Source organism: Protopterus annectens, chromosome 11.part0 (genome assembly GCF_019279795.1).
Source record: "Protopterus annectens isolate FY-2018-M chromosome 11.part0, PAN1.0, whole genome shotgun sequence".
Classification (NCBI taxonomy): domain Eukaryota; kingdom Metazoa; phylum Chordata; order Ceratodontiformes; family Protopteridae; genus Protopterus; species Protopterus annectens.
In genome coordinates, this window is record NC_056745.1 from 1070288388 (window position 1) to 1070307248 (window position 18861).

The 18861-nt window shown below is 35.3% G+C and overlaps 1 protein-coding gene across 11 annotated transcripts in view; it reads left to right on the top strand.

The window, feature by feature from the left end:
• Window positions 1-10968: 10968 nt before the first annotated feature.
• MGAT4C (MGAT4 family member C) overlaps window positions 10969-18861 on the top strand; it is a 3121932-nt gene continuing 3114039 nt past the window's right edge. For all 11 annotated transcript variants that reach the window (XM_044088415.1, XM_044088414.1, XM_044088413.1 and 8 more), the window contains exon 1: window positions 10969-11216. The gene's annotated coding sequence lies outside the window, so the exon portion shown is untranslated. The remainder of the gene's footprint in view (window positions 11217-18861) is intronic.

Sequence of the window (18861 nt, forward strand, 5' to 3'; positions counted from 1 at the left end):
TGTACATGCTGGGCATGAACCAACAGTTGAGGGCTGTAAATATGCATAAAAGCTACTGGCACTCCCTTCCTGCACATTATATGGGCCTACCCAAGTGTGGGTTGACACTGCTTAATACAACAGTACTATTTGTAGAATGCAACAGTATAACAACATATCAAAGAAAATGACACAGACGCACTCCTGGAATTATACATTTATTAAAAGAGTATTACACCTTTATTTATTGGGGTAAATGACTTTTTGAAGGCTCTCTCATTTATTTTATATAACAGTACATGCAGAATACTTACTAACCTGCCTCATGATGCAGCCTTTGCAGCCTATCTTCATGGGCTTGCAGGTTCATAGCCCGGTCACCTGCAGCTATGAAGTAAATGCAGTGATATTGAGAAATACCTATCCATAGTATAGACAAGCATGGCAATTCTTAACTACTTAATACAATGGCTACTTACTCAGTACTAGGGCATTAGGCATCATACAGGATTCCTGGATCCACTGGTCCAGTTCATCACCCCAACACCGCTTCAGGTCAGAATGATGGTGCCTGACCTGCTCACCAGTCCAAGGAACACCAGTGGCACTGGTGAGATCACGAGCAAAATGGTTTCAGGCCTCCATTTTATATTGGGTACCCTGGTACTGGCCCTACAGGAGTCTTTCCTTGTGTTTGTGGACAAGGAGCCAAACCATAATTTTAGACTCCTGGATGCCCCAGTGTTGTGCTCTAAATCGAATGCCTTCACCCACACCAGCCATACGGACTGCAGAAGGAAGCTACAACCAGTTATAGCACATATTCCCATCTGTGCAGATTAAATATGCCTCATTTCCCACATTTATTTGTGATTGGCCAGTTTTGAAAAAGCTCAGCTGTGGGCACGCCTGCTTAGCTGATGTTGGCAATGCTTAAAATCCCTTTGATAGATATGTCTCTGCTGAAAGTGCATGTTTGTGAAATGCTGTCATGGCTTAGTGGTTAAGTACTGTGACTATAGTGCACAGTATCCTGAGTTTGAGCCCTGTCACTGCTTTTTATTTTCCTGCTGGACAGACCTGACTGGTTAAGGAACAGCAAAGCAGGTGTGAATGTGTTTAACCAACTTTGCTCGACTTTGCCCGACTTTGCTTAATGTTGCCCAACGTTGCTCAACATTGCCTGACATTGCCCTACGTTGCCTGACATTACGCTTGTTAGCGTGGTGCGCAGCTATGTGCAAAATGCGCTTGTTAGCGCGGTGCACATCTACACACAATTGTATTTAAATATGCTGAATACTGGTAAAATGTGCTTAGCAGTGCTTAAAATTACTTAAAATAGGGTACTCATGCCTCAGAATGCATAAACATTTCACCTTTATATATATATATATATATATATATATATATATAAATATATATATATATATAAAATTTGTTCACTACTACATTTAACATTTCAATGCTTTTAACAAAACTTATACATAAAAATGTCAGGAAATATTTTTGTATACAGATTTCCCACAGAAAATGGAACATGCAGTAGTGGGACTCGAACCAGGAATGCCTCCTCTTTATGCGAAGGCTCTAACCACTATGCTATCACTATGTTGCTTAATTTGCATATATTTTTCTTATTATCCTCTTCTGGTGTCTAAGCTGCTAACTGTAACTAAGCAATGGGCAAACCCGCACAAACCCACGCAAATACGGGCAGCTATATTGGAAGAAAAAAAAATATTTTTATTTTTTATTTTGTAAGTTGTTTAACATATGGTGGAGTGTAGTCTTACATTGTACACATTTGAGTGGACTCGCTCATGTAATTGGAAGTTGCGGCATTTCTTCATTGCAGGGGCATGGATTTTTGGACTGCTCAGCAGTCCGACATGCCCCCTACACTCGTCCACGCTCTGTGTAAGCTTTAGAGTTGAGGCAGCGTGCCCTCATTAATATGCATGGTGCGCTGCCATCATATTCTTACACTGGCACTTCCATGTAAGACTAATCTAGTCTTACACGGAAAATTAGTAAATTCGGGGGAAGTGTGTTTTACAAGAGCATAAATGTTTTTAAACACAAATATAAAAAAATGAGTTTCCTGTTGATACTATCAGAAGTGAAAACATTGATATGCTGAAGTCTGAAAATGTAACAGAGATACTGAAATAAGTGTAAGCCAGATGACTGGCAAGAAATTATAACAACTAAAAAGAAAAAATAAATAATTTAAACTGGACATAGATACGGACTATATTATGTTGGTCTGAAGATACTTACAAACATCCAAGTAAAGCCACTGGGTCAAACATTATTGGCATATGAATATAAAAATAAGAAATACAAGATACTGTTTCAAACTGCAACATTTAAAGAAGCAAAGTCACTTAACGTTCAAGTTATTTGCAATGTAAAAAGGTGGGAATAGTTAAATCAATACACAGACTTAATGTAATGGTTGCATATGCGCAATGCCAATGAATAAGTCTGAGATATCTACTGTGTAGTACTATACCAATGATATATTTTACAATACACTGATTTTTAAAGGCTTCATACATTTGGTAGGAAAATAACATATACAAATAAATCCTAACGTTATGCCAGCAATGCATGCTCATGGAATGTACCAGTAGTTCTGAGGAGTTTAAATGGCCAGAAATGTAAGTTAATAAAATATCAAATTTTACTGAGAAGTAATTACAGGTAAGAGAATGAGAGAAGAATCTGGCTGCTGCTGTAAAACAAGACAAAATTCCCTCTTGCGTTGCTGTGCAGGGCCTGAAAGAAGTGATTAATAACAAGTATTAGCCATTGCTTACAGCTACGAAAGTGCTCAGCTATGCAAAATGTTGAATTATTTTTAGAACTTGATGCAACTAAGAACTGTGGCAGGTAAGGCAAGGTGCATTTAAAAATTACAGATTTCTTAGACTTTCATTTGGTATTTTATCAGTACAGGAAGTAAATCAAATGGTTGTTGCACAGGCAAAATAAGCATTGGATGGTGGCATAAACATAATGGATGACTGAACAGTGAAGAATCAGGGACATGAAGGCAGTGACAGTAAACTGACACAACTGCAAAATATACTTGTAGTTTTAAAATGTCAAGTTAAGTAAAGTAAATATAAGCTAAGAGTAACATGTCTGAAATACATGATTCATAGTCCCAAATTAGCATACAGATAAAGTCAGAGCATTTGTGTAAATACCAAAGCCAGAACATAAGTGAGCATTATATAATTTTATTTTCTTCTCATTAACAGCTCATAGCTTTAATTTGCTGGCAGTTACACACAAGATCAAGGCTAGAAGCTGTTAATAAATTGCTACCTATAGTCTAGGGTTTGATTTCTTCAGCCTTCATTTGCTTACTGTGTGACTCTGAGCATGTCACTTAATCAGACAATGTTATGTCACAGTTAGAAATTATTTAGGCTTATCAATAATCACCTCAACTGTGTACCTAGTAACAGCTCATGGACATATAATTGCTTGTCAGGTAAGTACTGTGCATGTACAAGGAATCGTAAATAACAAAGCACAAAACTACAGTACAAAGGACTATTAAAATAGAAAATAAATTAAAAAAAATTGAAGAAAAATAGCTAGGATAAGCAAATAATAATGCAAACATGCTGCTACAAGTCCAGATCTAACCAACTAAATTAAATAAATAAAAGGATGCGTCCTTTAGAAACATAGTTCAGTCAGTGATGAAAATAGAAAACAGTCCACATAAAGCTGATTCGGCCTATTTAAAATCAAGACGGGCACAAACAATAGTGTGGAGGTATGTGTACAGGACCTCGAAGGACCAAATGTGAGCAGCCTAGATTAAGATGAAATTCTATCCCAAACCATACTGACAAGGCAACGAGGCACCACAACCCAAGGCTTACTATACAAAGGTACATATCCTGAACTTTTAGCTCCACAAACCCAGCCAAGAGCTGTCACTGATAACACAATACAACAAAGATATCATGCCAACAAAAATTGCAAAACCCACCAAGCAGTGCAGAATGCAGCTACTTCAATCTTATTGGTTCTCTTTCATTTTTTATCTTATAGTTGGAGACAGCAAAGTACAACAGCATTCTGAAGCACCACTACCAATACATTTGTCACAGTCATCAATGCTAAAACATCCAGGTAACCAGAGAAACTGCAAATAGGCAACATAGTGCAATAGTATAAAAAAACAGAAAATGTATTCAGATTACAATTCCACAATAACAGGAGTGGTATACACTGACAATACGGACAAAAAATAAGGAAGGTAAGTATGTGCAGACCAAGAATGTAGGTAGCCAATTGCCATAATTTGCCCATTCTAAGAATGTAGACCTTATAAAATTTTTACTTAATATGTCTGAGAAATGTATGCCTTCTAACAAGCCCAAAACATAGCCTTGGAATAGTGCTATGAACTAGAAAATCATTTCAAAGCATTCAAGAAAATAGTTACATAAGTTTTACATATATACATATATACATATGTACAGATATTTCAAGCACAAGCATTAATGCCCTTCTAGCCTACCATTCAAAACATTTGTTCCCATAATAAGTGCGCAGGCTGTTCTTAAAATATCTAAATTAGTGCTTTTTTAAATGTAATTTGGCAGTCTATTCCATGCATCAGCTGCTCTCTCAGAGAACCAATTGGCACAGTACCAATTCCTAAAGAATCTTCTGTGTAGGTTGTTTGATGATTCTCTAGGGTCTATGTTAAATGTTCGAACATCCAAAATGTCGAACATTACATGGGAGACCAAATGTTCAACATTTGGATGTTCGAACTTAAAAAAAAAAAAAAAAAAAGAAAACACAGAAAAAAACACTTTAACAGTGTAGGCAGGGGGGCAAGCCCCCCTGGACCCCCACATGGTGCCCCCCACACCCCCCTACTTAAATATACCAACTCCGAGACCGCACTTCAGGGCAGGAAAGAGAAATTCTCCCTATCTGCACCGTACAGTGCCATTGAAAGTCTATCTTTGAGCACACAAAATTTTGAACGTTTGGTCTCGACCATGTAATGTTCGACATTTTGAGCATTTGAAGATTTGACAGGAACCTGATTCTCTACTACTTTTTGATAAACCCTAACATTCACAGAGGTAGCTGTCTCTAAATGCCCTATATACTTCAATAAGGTCTCTTTTTGAATATCTGTATGAGACTCTGTACAAGTTCAGGTATTTTAGTCTTTCATAATGCATTAAATGTTCACATCTAAGGATGCCTTTGCTATATTTCCACTGTACTCTTTCCAGTTTAGTCATGCTTGTTTTCTTATAAGGTTTCCATATATATTCCATACTCAAGTTTGGGTCAAATGTAACTAACAACCAATGACGTCATAATTTCTGATTTCCTAGACTTTATAAATCTTTTTATACAGCCTATAGTTCTATAACTATAATTGACTAATTGGGTATATGATTAAAATAAATCAGAGTTGGATCTATCAATATACCCAGGTCATTCACTGAATCTACAGTTTCAAACACTGTGTGCTGGATTAAATATTCACCTTCCAATTTATGTCTCCCAAATCTCATATGCTTAGTTTTTGATGTATTTATCAACATGTTATTCTCTTGTGCCAAAATGGTCAATTTAGTCAAGTTCTTTTGCAGGCATGACCTATTTGTAACACATGTAATCAGTTTACAAAATTTCATGTAATCTGCATAAAGACTGTAGAACACCACAGATGAAAAAGATAGACCTGAAAGATACAATCTAAACAAGTATGGGACTAGGACAGAATTTCACCTGTGTAATTGCTATATGATACCAAGTTGCCATATCCTATTTGCAAGCCATGCTGCATCAATACCTAGCTGTTCTAAAATGGTTTCCTATTATGCTCGATAGATTTATATACATTTTCTTCAATTTTTTTTGTTGATCTTATCTCACACTATGCTTAATCTGTTTGTCAGGCTTGTTTATTTCAGTTTTCAAAGTTGCAGTTTGATCTCTTTTAAATTTGTTATATTTTTTTGTCTCTCACCTTAATCAAGTATGTTGTTTCTATAGAAATACATCCTCCTGATGTTGTGAGCCTAGAACCTCATGTTAAACATTTTTTTTTTATTTTATTTTATTTTTTTGCATTCAAACAATTTGCCTTTAAATCTTTTTACATTTCTTCTGTAGTTTTTCCACTGAAAGTTTCACTGCAATTATTTTTTACATAGTGACTGTTTTGCTTCCATATAATCTGTTATTAATCTTCTGTGCATTGGTTTACTAAAGTACTATGACATAAATAGGCTGGTTATGTTCCAAGTTTGTGTCAGTCAGAATGTTACCTGAGCTACAATCCTTCAAGAAAATAAACCACTTACTTATTGGTCAAGGGCATTTACAAATATGTGACATATGGTCAGATAAAAAATGAGTTATTGGCAGTAGTGCATGAATATGAGAACAACATGAATATGTCACTGATAAAGAAGTTCCAATAGAAACAAACCATAAACTACTGCAAAGTATATTCAAAGAGTCTTCTTACCAGGTACCTCCATGACTGCAGATTTTGTTACTTAATCAAGTGAAGTATGATCTGAAAGTGGAATAAAGCCCAGGCAATTCATTACACATAACATGCATCTTGAGCAGAGTATGTTTACTAGAGAAATATGAACAATTTCTAGATGAGGAAATAGTTTTCTTTGTTAACATCTCAGTTATCAATGACAGTAGAAAAGTAAAATAATTTCAGAGATATACAGACAAGGACTTAAAAGGTCATCAGTAAGAAAAACTCTATCTTACTTTTTTTCAAGGAAGAAATAAGGTATGTCCGTGGTTTAGCACCTAAAGATAACAAAATAATATCTTCCATTCAAATAAGAAGAGAGACACTTGACAGAACTCATGAAATTCTATGACATCTAGGAATGACAAGGTACAAATTAAGAACAAGAAAGATGACATACTGGAAAGAAATTGTAACTCAGACAGAACAAGTAGTAGACTGATGAAGAGATGTGTAATATGAAATTGATGACACAACAGCAATCCTGTGGAAGATATATTACTTGATATACTCTGCTGTCATCATGGTAGTAAAGAATATCTTTGTCTATGGAGTTGAGAGGTCAAAGTTTTGTTATAATTGAAATAAGGCTTATGTCTTTTATATGTAGATTATTATTCTAACCTCCACGAAATAATAAAAGATAGACACAACAATTGTAACTATAATTAATGTGCTAAAATTATATATTCTAAAAACAACATATATCTGAAAAGGTCATATCTGACAATGGTCAGCAAAACAAAAGCCACAAATTCAAATGTGAGCATGAGTGTGAATTCAGAGAAATAATATCCATCCCATTTTATGGTAACTGACAAGTGGACAGAACTATCCAAACAATGAAAAACCTTGTGACAGACAGGAGTAGGAAAGATATGGTGATTGCCATGCTACAGTTTTGATATAAAGGAATACTCCATTGACAAACGTATTCGCAACTCAGTTGTTAACAGGCAGAATACTGACAATGCAATTTATTTAGTTCAACAACATTGCAAGTATCTGGAAATCAACACAAAATAAAGACAGAATAAGAATTACTGTTAGGGCACGAAATTCAACATCACTGCTGACTTAAAATCAGTACATGTAAAAGAAATACTTCAAAGAAATGAGCAGAAAAGGAGATATTGTTATAACAAATACTACAAAAACTATCAGATTACCAGGTTGGAGACAAAATAAGACTACAAAAAGATAAAAAATGGCTTGTAGCCTGAGGCCTATGCAGTTGCCATGATTCATTATTGTCAAGAGTTGAAGACAACATGCTATACAGGAAGAATTTTAGGCATTTGCACAAAAAACAAGTCAAAGCTCCAGAAAAAAAGAACATTTAGAGCTGTCACAGCCATCTGTTGCAAGAAAATAGAAATCGTGGGAACTCTGTTAGTTAGCAATTGCAGAGAAGCTATCTCTGCCATAAATTCTGCAGTGCAGCAACGACTGTCCCAGGTGGAAAATCAGATGTCCAGAGAGGACAGCCCTTTCAAATCTCTAGATGTAGAAGACAGATGTGGAGCCCAGATATATGTGGAGTTCATTCTGAACTACTGAACAGTGAGTGAATAATTGTATTTATTAAAGTTCCTCTTATCTCATGTCTTGTGTATTCTTATTTTGTTTTCACCGTGCAAACATATTAGTCTTTCCAGTTTCTATTGTAACATTAAGTATTTCCTTCTCTCATGATTTCTTTGGAGTATCTCCTTTGCTTTGGACTGATTTTTAGGCAGCAATAATATTTAGGTTTTTATTCCAACTCCTTTTTCCTGATGATTTTTTTCCAGCATCACCTTTACTTTGTATTGACTTTCAGATATCACTAAGAGTGTTCAAGAAGGAAATTTGCTTTTTAAGCATTCTGCCTTGTTAACAACTAAAATATGAGCTACATTGTACAATTGAGTATTCTTGTATACCAAAACTATGAGATGGCAATGTAAATACCGCTTCTACTCCTGTCTTTCATGAGATTTGTCATTGTTTAGTTTTCTCCACTTGTCCATTGTTAGTCACAGTCCACCAAACCACATACAAATGAAATTAGGAGTCAGGAATCCACACCACAGTACTTTATTAAGCGCTTAATAAAGTACTGTGGTGTGGATTCCTGTCTCCTAATTTCATTTGCACTTGTCTATTGTTGTTAGATGGAATGGAAGTTACAGATTTGAATTCCACACTTTTGTTTTGCAGACCATTGTCAGATATCTGCTATGCTTAGAATATAGACTTTAACACACACTGATCATATTTACACTTGCTTTGTCTATCACTTTGATTATTTCATGGAGCTCAGACTAATAAGCTGTATGTATAAGAAAACTATGACCTCTTAGCTCCATAGACAAAGATGTTCTTTATTATCAAGATGACCATAGAGTATATCAAGTGATATATTTTTCACTGGATTGCTGTCATGTCATGAATTTCAGCTTGCACATCTCTTTGTCTCTGTAGTAATTGATCTGGCTGAATAACAACTCCAATTCCTTGCCAGTGTGTTATCTTTCTTGCTCTTCATCTGCACCTTGCTATTGCTAATTGTGATTCATGAGTCCTGAAAAATACTTGTCTTCTCAGCAAAATGGAAACTATTTGTCAACTTTATATATTGAGCCATACCTATAATTAATTTTTTCCCTAAAAGTAAGATGGAATTTCTTTCCTTACTGATGACTTTTGCTCTAATCAGCATTTAGCTGTGACTTTTTCCAGTAAATTAATTTCCAAATCATTGTCAGTTTTTTTTTTTTTACTTTTCTTCTATCATTGGTAACTCGGGTATTACAAGAACCTCTGTTTTCTTATCTAAAAATTATTCATGTTTTTTTCTGCCACAAACACACTGCTCAACCAATCTGCTATGTGCGATGCATTGCATGGCCTTTGTTTCACTTACAGATCAAACTTCTATGTTTTTATGAACATTGTCTGCAGTGATTGAGGTACCTGGTAGGAAGACCCCTTGAGAACATACTTTGTAATGGTAATGGTTTGTTTCTGCCTGAACTTCTTTATTACTATCATATTCATGCTACCTCTCAAATTCATGCTCTATCAATGGTAGTTTATTTTTATCTGGCCATGTGTTGTGCATCTGTAAATGTGAGACTATCAATCCCTAAATGCAAAAATCAAGTTGCACTCAGCTCGTGCCTACTACAGGCATTTTCTATGGTTGATTAATCTATCCAGGAATATCTGATTCTCTTTTTACAAACTTGAACAAGAATAAATTAGCAAAACATATACTAAACTGACTGTAAATGCACATCACTATACTCTTTGACAAAATGCATCCCAGCCATTCTTTAAAAGTAGTTTGCCCACCTTCCAACTGTGCAACCCCTACATGGTTTTAAGCAATATCCCTCCAAAAATCTTCAACTGCAGCTCATTGTACCATGCTAACTGCCTCACATGACACCTACATTCCTAACAAACACTCCAAATAAAAACATGTAGGTCCAAAAATTCCTGCTGTGAACCTTAGTCATACTCTATGTAAATGACATTTGGAATGAGCTGCCATTGACTGTCATAGACATGGAAAGCTTTCATCCTTAAAAACAGTATTGTACAAATCAGATTAAAAGTAAATATACATGCAATTAAGAAACTCTCCCCCCATTTTATTATGTATGCCTACTACCTTTTAATATAGAAATGTACGATAATTTTCTGATGAGAACTCTATATTTTGCATACAATCTGTAACACTGTATGCAATTTGAATATATATTAGATCAAAAACAACATTTTTGTTCAAATCTCAGTAATGTTTTTGAGTTCTGGTTAATCTAAATTTTCAAAATAATTTTGCTAATAAATATTGGACAGTTCATCTCCACTCAGATCTTCCCTATTTCTGTTCAGCTTTCCCTCATCAGTTACTTTGCAAACTCCTTCCCTATATCTTAAGTGCTTCTCCTAAATACAGCCTATATCTTTACTAGTAACTGATAGTCTCAAGCGTACATGCAGCAGTCTTATAGGTTCATAGGTAGGTACTAGGCTATCAGCCCTATATATATATATATATATATATATATATATACACACACACACACACACACACACACACACACACACACACACACACACACTCACGCATGCGCGCGCGCGTGTGTGTGTGTGTGTGGGGGGGGGGGTGCGCGCGCGTTCGTGTCTATATGTACATCTGTACGACTCTCACACGACTGGAAGCAACATGCACGCGGTTCGTTTACTATCCACGTTCATGTGATGATGACGTCGTCTAGTACCGTCTCCTCCTCTCCCCATCAGTACGGCAGTCAGTAATAATAGTAAAAGAATAACAGATATTATGTCCAATCACAGTTAGAAGCCTTCATAGCAGTACCGAATCAAATAGCACAGAGGCATGCCAAACGGATGGGGGTGGGAGGCTGGTGTGCTGTCTGCAAACTGATAATATCGCTAAAGCATTAGATCGCAGATGCCGCGGAGGCAGAGAGCTTTATACTGTATTGTCTTCATAAGATATTTATTGCAGTTGCCAAGCTGTGATAACTTGCAAATTCCTCAGTATGCCAGGATGAGTAATAGTTAATTTTCTGGCGGAGCTCAATACAGCACCTCTAATGTTTGATGATGTCTATAGCATTCTCCCTGTACTGCGAAGTAGCGGTTTCTTCTACAGGTAATATGTGCTTTTACTATTATTATTTTCTTTTAGTCTTAATTTGGCATAAATGGAAATGATCACACTCCTTTTATAAAAGGCCAATTCTGACTCAGTCTACTTGCCTGGTTAACATATAAATACTAATTAAGTAATTCTAATGCATGATAATACTGCTGTTGGAGTTTTGGGGCTGGGATGTGTGAATGGTGCCCTTCTAATGTGTTGGAAGTTATTCCTTGTACTAACTCATTACTGTTTATTCATTTCCCTCTGTAGTATTTTCTGATTATAGATCACGCAGCCTTCCACGTTTATGCATTCCGGCTTTCCCTTTGCATTTTAGCTTATGATTATATCATGAATTAAGTGTTGCACAGTTTGTTTACGAAACGTGAATAAATTCTCGTAAAGAATAAAATACCTGCGCTTAGAATTCTCCATCATTTTCCCAGTTCTCCAATATTTGCAAATATTCCGAAATGTTTTATTTAAAATGACAAAACTAATCGGGGAATGGCAATCAGAATATTTTAAAACGCTAACAACTTTGCAGACTTTTGGGTGTTAATGGGTCGTGCTAACTGAATTATTCCTGAAAACTGTTAGTTAACCTTTACATGTTTCTAGAGACAGTGAGTTAGGTTCATCACAGAAGTGTGTCATTCATTTGCAATATGTATATCATCATTAAAATGTTCATATAATCTTGTATCTAAAACATCAACATATCTTAAAAGAGCACTGTGCTGTGTCCGCTGTTTCATAAAGATAGTATATCTTTTGGAAAATGTATTCATTTAATCTGTTTCTTTCTGAAACGTAAAGATAAGCATTGGCGATGGTAAGAACTGCATGCTTTACAGTTTATGTTTAAGCACAGAGAGAGAGAGTTTATGTTTAAGCACAGAGCAGTAGAAAACAAGATTCTTGGGGATGCAACACGTCATTTATTCACTTAAGCACATATATTTTAATGAGTTTTTATACTTAACGTGTGTGTGTGTGTGTGTGTGTGTGTATCGATAGCTATCTTAACTATCTGTATAGGTGGCACCTCAACTCCATGTACAAAATGGTTAAAGAGGAGGTTGATGCTGATATATATATAGAGAGAGAGAGAGAGAGAGAGAGAGAGAGAGAAATTCATAGTTATACATGTAAGTATATATATATATATATATATATATATATATATATATATATATATATATATATATATATATATATATATATATATATATATATATATATATATATATATTAGAGTTCATTGTATGGCTGCAGCTAGTTTAAATTTGCAGCATGTTTAGAAAATGTAAAATTAAAATGTTCTTTAAAATAAAAAAAATGTTAAAAAAAAATATGATAAAACCAAAATATGAAAGTACTCCAAGTTCATTTGAGAGAAATGCACAAAAAATATTGCATCATATTCCTTATAAATGGGTCTTATTGTTGCATGTGTCCTCTTTGGTAAGATGCTAGCTAATTGACCACAGTAGGAACTGTGAAACTAAAGTTAACAAAATATTTTCATTGTTATGAGTTTTATTACTGTTTTCTTATGAAACCAGTGATGAGGTAAGATACCTCAGGGAGAGGAAAATATACAGATTAAATAATATACAGCTTAGTTAAATGCACTCAATTGTCATTTTCTGCTGCTCACAAATAATTATTTCCGTATTGCCAAACAATGAGTAAAGTTAGCTATCATTTGTGAGATGGGTAATATCCAGATGCTTTAAACTTTTCCATGATGAAAGAAAAAAAGAAAGAGAGAGAGAAAGGGAGAATGAGAAGATGAACAGACAGGACAATCTGTTCTTCAAATAGTAGTTGTTGTTATTTTTGTTGTTGTTTCTGCATCTGTTTTCACTGCCTCCTCAACAACGTTATCATACATAAAAGGGTAACCTAAATACGCATACAAGCCATTTAGTAGTGATCAGAAGTTTCAGAAGCTGTTGGCCTGAAACTGAGCAGTATGTTTATTTATCAGAAGGGTGGTGTTGTTTTCCATTTGTAGATGATAGGCCAAAAAAATCTATCAGTAAAATTTGTTAATAATTGGAATCCATATTTATACCATATATCTTACTTTCCATGGAAAAGTAGAGAAGAGAATTCTTCCTGGCCTGATTTCCTAAGCTGATGTAGATATGATTAAAACTGTTGTAAAATTTTATTTAATAAAATAATGTATGTCCATTAATATTATTTGAAAAAGAATGCAAAATAAATAGTATTTGAGAACAAGCACTTTTTGCTACTTGTAGAAAAAACAGTACAAGTTAAAGAAAACATTTTACACAATGGAACTATGATAGAGTGAAAGGGAGTTTGTTTCAGATTTTTGTTCAGTTAATTTTGCTCAGAAAAGTGGGGTAGAGCAAAAAGACATATCCCATGATTAAATAACTACTAGGATTTATGTGTACAGAAGTGGGTTCCAGAGGGTGTTATAGATGAGAAAACATTACACAGTAGTAACCCTGCTGGTCTTATTAGCACTTTTGTTTGCAAACGTCATTCTGTGAGAGCTGCTGTAGGTGGCAAGTTAAGCAGAACAGCAGGACTGGTGATATGGATTTCAATAGTGTCATACTGTATCAATAAGTATTCAAAATCTAGCTTTCATACAATAATGGATATGCTTTTGTTCACAGAGGGCTTGTTTTTTTATTATACTTTGAAGTGTATATTGTATTGTATTCTGTAGTTTACAGCAGGGCACTAAAACAAACATAGTATTGGTAGTACGTGTATGCATTTAATATTAATTGTGCATAATAAAAAAATGTCAATTTTTTCTTCACTTTTGTGGTTGTCTCTGACTTTTAAGTGCTAAGCTAGATTTGTTATTTAGATTTTTAAGTCAGTATGGTAAAGTGCATGAATCTAAAAATGTTCCTAGATGAAAAAGTAGTGAAAAGTCCACTGGTAATGCAGCTGTGCAATATGTAGATGGTGCTGAAACTGATTTCTGTTTTGGGTAGAATTTCTGCTGAGAATGGCTCAGGGTAGTTTTATTTTTGCAGGTAAACAGATTTTGGTGTATTTAAAGGTAAACGAGGATGTGTTTGCATCTGTCATGGGAATGGCATTTCCCAGCATTCATTTAGTTTGCATGGAACCACTAATTAATGTGTATTGGCCAATTTTGTTATGTGTTTGCCTTGTTTGCTCTTTTGTTAACTGGGTAAGCTTCCTGGACACAAGGGCAACCCTTAAACACTGACTGGTTAAATTACTTGCTGAAAGTCACACAATAGGAAAAGAGAGGCAGCAGGAATCAAACCACATATCCTTAATCACAAGAAGCAATGCATAAATAGCTCAGCTTTAGTTTTCTAGTCTTGTTACCAGACCTCATTATTGCTGTGAATCTGAGATGACTGACTGTACATGATACATTTATTCTCTATGATGTGATAGTCTCAGAGGTGACTATATACAATGGAGAGAGGAGTTTTATATGAGTTGGGAAAGTTTGTATCCTCCCATATTGTAGAAAGAAGATATTCTGTGTTGACCTTTTTTTTTTTGAAAAAATGGATTTAGACTATTATAAGTCTAAAACTAGATTGTGCTCCATAGAATGTCTCTGTAAATGTCTTAAACCAAAATAAGATTTAAGTATGTTCCAGTAAGTGGCAACACTGAAAACCTTTTATGTATTCTTTGCTAAACTAGTTTTGGAAGTTCTATAGTTTGTGAAAAAGATATACCCACTGCCATCAAACATTTTAATCAGTAACATTTGGGAGTACACAATGAGGTCAGATGTTGAGTCTGGAGAAATTAAGACATTTTTGAGAAAGCAGTAGTTGTGGAATCTATGGTCATATTATGATTTTGTAAAAAAAAATAAAAAAATAAAAAAAACAAGACAGTAAGTTTAGCGTTTCATCTCTGGTCCATATTTGTTACCTACTCCCAAATTGAATAAGGCATTCTTTCTTTCTTTCTCTCTCTCTCTCTCTCTCCCTCTCTCTCTTTTTTTGTATGGCTCTGTGAATTGCTCTTTGCATTACTGGAGTGGACACATTATTTCAGTTGTTTACAGTCCTTTGAAGGTCAGCACATAACAGATTCAAGAGGGACAGAGTTGCTAATCATTTTAACTGATGGATTTTAATAATATTTTAATTATTGAGATATCCAAGAGTCTGGACTTGTGGAGAGAACCAAATCTGAATAACTTGTTGGATCATCAAATTATTGAAATATAGTTATTATCAAGGTTTTTGCAGATAAACTTGCCTCCTTCATCAATGAAAAATCTGTTAACAAGTGTTCCAGAAACGTTAGAATTCTGCCAAGGTCATGACTGGGCCTTGTTTAACCATTTCAACAAGCATGCTAAGGAGAGTGACCGGTGGCCTAACAGAGGCTGTCAAAACGTTTGGTTAACTAGTTACTTTATTTTATCATCAGTCACTCTAGGGTGTGTTATGATGAAAACACATTTTCAGAAAGTTACGGGGTTTTGTATATTCCATGTACTTAGACTGTAAAATGGAATATAGAACGAGAGAGTGTCCTTGCTGGGATAAAAGTGTGACTCAGTATGAACCAGTGCCTTATAATTGTTTGGTTTGAATCTGATTACTATTTTGGTAGCAACTTATTGCGGCTATAGAACACCTGGTATAAAAACAATCACCTACAAAACTACAACATGGACAGATGTGGAGTACTCATATAGTCTGTGGCTGGATCACAGTGAAAAGAGACAGAACAACCATTGGTGTGGAGAATGCATACTCCTCTGTAAGAGAGATACACAACGAGAAGACGGAAATACGATGACAAGGAAGCACTGCCCTTAGCCGTGAGAGGAAAAAACGTATTCATTTCAAGATACCTGCTTCTGTGAATGTTTGGGAGGTAGAAAGTAGGATGGTTAATGTGTGTGTGTGTGTGTGTGTGTGTGTGTGTGTGTGTGTGTGTGTGTGTGTGTGTGTGTGTGTGCGTGTGTGAGATTAAAACTCCTGTGGAAGCATGATCAAAAGTATCATAAAGAAGACCAGTAAGAAAGTGTGAAAAAAAGGTAAAGGGGGAAGCACAAACTTCTTATACAGACTAGGCCAGGCAAGTACATAGAAAACGAGAAATGCAAGCACCAGGCCTAGTGAAGTTATATAAAGAAAATGATAATAAAACATGATGGCTTGAGAGTAACTTTTTGTTTTATACATAATCAGGATCTTGTAGAAATTAAAGACTGGACTCCTACCCCATTGCAGTCAGTGGTATTAGTTGACCAGCATACACTTACTGGGATTCTGGCAGCCTTAATGCATACATACATACAGATGTAGAATCTTTAGAAAGGAAAGTAAATAACGTTTGTAGGTAGAAATATTTTTTATAGGAAAGTGACAGTAGCAAATTAAATAAGAGCTTTATGGGAACTTAATAAATAATTCAGTGACTTGCTTTCTAAAAATATTTTGCTGAACTTGACACAACAAAAGTATTAATCATCAATACCCAATTTTATCTGGTACAAAGAATAGTAAATATATCACTAACAAAATTAAGTTGATTACATTTTTACTCAGTTTAACAAATAAATTCTACAAAGATGTATGACTTCACATTCCTCAGATTACGTATAACTGGAGCACGAGGGTGTGGGGGTCAGGGTGGATGAGGATTGAACTCTCGAGCTTTAGTTGCCTGATGTTTACCCGCTGATGATAAGAGTTCTTCCATAGGAAGTCGTTGTTGGTGAGTACTGCCAGCAATGATGCTTTTTTCCAGGGGATTTCCCTCTTCTCCATGTTGGTGCAACTGTGGAGTTGGTATATATAAGTTCAACACTTAAAAATGTTTCTTTGGCCATTTTTTGACAAATGCAGTTTGGGGATTCTAGTCTTCAGCACACTCAGTTTTGTCCACTTGTAGTGGAAGTGTGGAGTCATGGTAATTTTGTGGAAACATCACTTTTTCATTTTTCTCAGAGTTGGTGCAGTTCCAGAGTTTGTATATTCATAGTGCAGAGTAGTGGGGGAGTGAAGCTCATGCTTTTGCTATGACTTACAGAGTTACAGCTCAGCAAGGAAGGATCTTGCTGTATATAACTAGTTAGGAAATCAGCACATTAACAAAAATAATTGTAAGCATTTTGTCCTACTCCTGTGGGAGGCAAGCCACTCATCTGGCTAGAAGTTTCACATATGTACCAACATCATGGTCACATAAACATGAAGAAACTCCCATAAGAAAGGGATGACAGCTGGTGCACACTTAGAAAGTGCACAGGCAGTGATTTTCTATGGAAAACAGTGACTACACAGTTGAACTTTGCCGTAATATGCTTAGCAAGTTATTTCCTTGTGCAAGTTGCACTAAATGAGCATTATGGCAGCCAAAGGTCACATACCAGAGGAAGACATGGGATGCTGCCTCCCTTGCCAAAAGTAGTTCTTTAAGGTTTATGACATTTTTGTACTATATTAAATAAAGTCACAGACTGGAAGAAGATATGGAGTGCTGCCTTCCTTGCCAAAATTAGTTTTTTAAAGTTTATGACATTTTTATACTATATTAAATAAAAGACGTGTAAGCAATTTTATAAATTAAAAATGCTGTATGCAGTCATATATACTGAGGAAAACATTTTTGCTTAATTTGTAGCTTTTATTTTACTTGCTGGTATGTACTGGTAACGAAGTAGCACTTTAATTCTTCCTGTGTATATAAAACATACGTTCGATGACACGAGGATTACTACTTGTGATTATTGAAAATGTAGACTTTACAGTACGACATTTGAAATCATATATGTCATCAGCACAGCACTTAATATTACATTAGGCCTCCATACTTTACTGCTGTAAGATTAGCAAAACAGAATGCAGATCATCTTTCTGTATCCATTCAGCGTAAAGATGCTTGAAACACAAGAGCCTGAGTCAGGGTCCTTCAGGATCCACTGTGTGTAGTTGTGGTAGTTGTGGGGAATACAAAATGAAGTAGGAAAAGGTGAAAAAAAGGCTGCGTAGGAGCAATTATTTGTTTTTGTGGCTTGCATGTTCATATTTCATGAATTTATGTACAAGGTCACAGGTGTCTCCTTATGGTGCAGTGTCACATAGCCAGTGCACCTTTACCAGTGCACTAGTTTTTCTATCCATCCATTTTCTGATAATGGGCTTTATGCTTTAGATGGCCATGGGGATACCAGAACTTATCCTGGCATCACTTTAAAGTATAATATTTCTATAAGCTGAATAATAATAACAGATAAAACTACATGTGGCAATGAGTCTAATGGGATGCATTCCAGAATCGTTTACAAACTAAAGAGGAGAGTAGCAATACAGCCTACTACTCTTTTTAACAGATTATAGGAGGAGGATAACTTTTCTGAAGATTAAAAGAAAACAGATGTTTCCAATATCTAAGAATAAGAAATAATAAGAAAGGTAGTAGTTGCAAATAAATGTGACTGCAATTGAAGGGACCATCATGGAGCTGATGATGAAGTACAGAATTTTAGGGATTCAACAGTGTATCCCATAACACTATAAGCAATGTATTAAAATAATAAAATAATGTAAACATAACAATTTTACATAACAAAGTGCTGTATATTTGTAAAAATCAATACTTTGCCCCCCCCATGTAAGGGCTGTGTCCTCACAGC